The sequence below is a fragment of the Egretta garzetta genome, unplaced genomic scaffold (genome assembly GCF_000687185.1).
Source record: "Egretta garzetta isolate BGI_Z169 unplaced genomic scaffold, ASM68718v1 scaffold345, whole genome shotgun sequence".
Taxonomy (NCBI): Eukaryota; Metazoa; Chordata; class Aves; order Pelecaniformes; family Ardeidae; genus Egretta; species Egretta garzetta.
The window spans coordinates 654,337-657,435 of record NW_009259692.1 but is presented as its reverse complement, the minus strand read 5'-3'; positions in this window follow the sequence as shown (position 1 = coordinate 657,435).

The following is a 3,099-nucleotide window of genomic DNA, read 5'->3' as shown; positions in this document are numbered from 1 at the left end:
GGGGGGGGGCTTAAAAGGCCCCGGGGTTTTGCTTGTGTGCGGTGTTTTGGAGCTGCAGAAGGGGAGGAAATGTGAGCCTGTAAATTGGACATGATGGCTTTCAGATGTGCCGTGTTTGTCTGCGTGCACATGTGCTGCAACTTGTTTATTTTCAAGTTGAAGCAAAGCCTCTGCCCCTCCTCTCCTTCCCCCCCCCTTTCCCCTCAAACGGAGATCGTTTCCTTGCAGGGAGTACAGAGCGGTGGGTTGGGGTTTTTTGGGGTTGGGGTTTTTTTTTTTTTTTTTTTTGGATGGGAAATTCTGGGGGAATGTAACGGAGTTGTGTGTTCTCTGTTTAAACCCTCACCACGAAATGGGCCGGGGGACTGTTGTCTGAAGCAGCACGAAGATGTAACTTCAGTAGCTGATTAATCAGGCTTTTTTTTTTTTTTTTCCCTCTTCCCCAGATCCCAGACTATTAAACTTTTGCTCCCACAGGTTATTTTGTCACAGTTTGAAATGTGTCCAAGCTCTCTAGTGCGTTATTTTTGCAGGAGTTGGACGCTTGTGTTCCCCCCACTCTGCCCTGCAAAGCTTTAGCTGCGTTCAGGAGCTGTTTCTTTACAAGAAACAGGACCTAAGAGTTCCCCCAGAAGGGTGTGCATGGCTCGGAGGGAGGAGAAGTCCCTTCTAGCTGTGGCAGAGCGAGGGTTAGTCCCCGGCACGTCTGTCCCGGCTGCCGATGTGCCGTACGCCGTGCGCTTGCGGTGCCGGTGCTGGCTGTCGTTGGCAGGTGACTTGTGAAGGGGAGAGCTTGTCTTCAAAAGAAAATAACTTTCTGTTGGGTTCTTCTGGCATGTGCTGTGCCCGCCCGGCGCTTGGAGAACACGTCTTGCTTTTTAGATAAGCAAACGTGCTGCAAAGATAGAAAAAACAGCTCCACGGGGAGGAATAACCATGAGAATGAGCAGGAGAAAAACCGCTGTGGCTCTGGGCTGTGCTGGGTCACCCAGCCCCCGGCCCCGCTGGGCTGATTTTCTTGCTCCTTGGAGAAGAAGGGAGTAAAGGGGGGGGAAAGCGGTGGCAGAACCAGGGGCACCCGCTGTCCCGGTACCTGTCACACCTGCGGGAAGTGCTGAGGCTCGGCCGCTTTCCTGCACCCGAGCGCTGAGGTTTAGCAATGGGAAATAAAACTTTTTGTACTGCTGGGGCTTGTACCTGGCCCCGCAGGGCTCTGCGCTGGAGCAGGGGTGTCAGTGGCGGGGTCTCAGTCCCCCAAAGAGCAATTCTGCTGCGGGAGGAGAGGCCCAGTCCTTCCAGTTCCATGTTTCTGTTGGGAAGCTGGTTCCGTTAAATTACCAGCGATGTATTTTTACAGGAGTAGGTTTTGCAGCTGGTAGGGGGGCTGCAGGGCCCGTATGTGTTTAAAAACAGGGATGTGTTCAGGGCGGGCTGGGGAGCGGTGCGTGGGTATTTGTCCCTCTCGGAGGGGCTGGGGGTTGGCCGGAGCCCTGGAGCTTTCCACCCCCTGCGCTGGGGAGTGCCGGGTTTTGAATCGCGCTTTGGGTCCATAGCCCATAATCTGCTCCCTGTCAGTGGCTCCCGCTTTGCTTTTTCTCCCCCTGTTAGAAAAAAATCAAATCCCACTCATCGTTTAGAGCTTTAAAAAAAACCCCAAGACCTTATTTTCAAATTTAACGAACCATCCTCATTTGCATGCTCAGAGCTGTATTCCCTGGAGGGGTCCTGACCTGTTCCCTCTCAACATGAATGTTTCTGTTCTTGGAGATTAATCTACATCTCACGATTGGATTCGGGTTCAATTCCAATGCTCTTATGCTGGTGTAAACCTGGGGACGACCAGAACTTGTTCTCTGTTCGTTTAAGGCTCGTGACTTCAGCAGCGGCACCGGGGGCGGCTGCTTACAGGATCAGGGCCTGCAAATGTCATTTGCCAGCGAACGATTCGAAGACGTTCCCTCCAGGAGAAGTTGGCCGATGGGCTCCGACGCAGTCTGGATTCGAGCCAGATCTGTTTCACAAACCCTCATCTCCGCACACGCAGACCCTTCTCCTGAGTTTGCATACAGGGAATATTTTAACATCTCTCCCGAAGGATGAGTAGCTCAAACGGAAAGCTTCCTAGCTAGCAGACCCTCTTCGCCCTGGCCTTGCGAGCTTGCTGTGCGCAGCGTGGGTCTGTCGAAGAGGCTGCTCTCCCCGTGTTGCTGGGACGTGGCCTTTTTGACCACAAAGTTCCCTCTTTCAAATATATTTATATTTCTCTTTGACTAAGCAGGAGTGGAGCGTTGGTCCGCTAATCCTCTCCAGGAGAGTAGATGGGAGGGAAGACTGGGGAGAGAGATTCAGAGCAGCTGGAAGCATTTGCTTCAGATCAGCATTTTGATTCCTTTTTTCTAGGGAAAATGTGTTCGACTCCAGGAGTCTGTGGCCCAGCTCCGCGCTGCGTTTTGCTGTGCAGCGAGTGAACGCTAAGGTCCGTCCCCAACGGGGTTGCAAAGTCAGACGTGAGGTCGTGGGGTCAGTAAACGGCAGGGTTGGGTGAGATGCTATAAACTGGGCTTACAGTCCTGAAAAGAAAGACTCGTGCCTTCTTTAATCAATAAATACCTTGGGTAGTTACTGAGGCCCAAAGCTTTGCGCCAACGTCATTTGCCAATAAGGGTGAAAATCGAAGGCATCGGTAACGTGCGTTAAGGGAGCTGGAGCCAAGCGCCCCGCTCTGCAGTCTTGATCGCTGCGTCGGGGTGTGCACGGCAGCGTGCTTACCTCTGCCTCGGAACAAATTGCCTTTTATAATTGCCCCAAAGTACAGGTAATTTGTAAGCTTTCTTTCACCACCGCTCCCTGGCGGTAATCCAGGACGGGCTTGCAAATCTGGAGGAGAGCTTTCGAGAAAGCATCCCTGCTTTCGGTAGATTCGAGTTGGCGGCTTAACCTATTTATTAGGCTTGGGTTTTGGTGCGTTATCCTTTGGCCCGCGGTTGCCAGGCTTTATGGCTCGGCCTGATGGGCGCAGGCGGCGTGCGATGGGAGCTGCCTTTGGCCCGTGCCGTCGGGAGATGCTCGGCCGCCAGGGCTCGCCGTGGTTATCCCGGG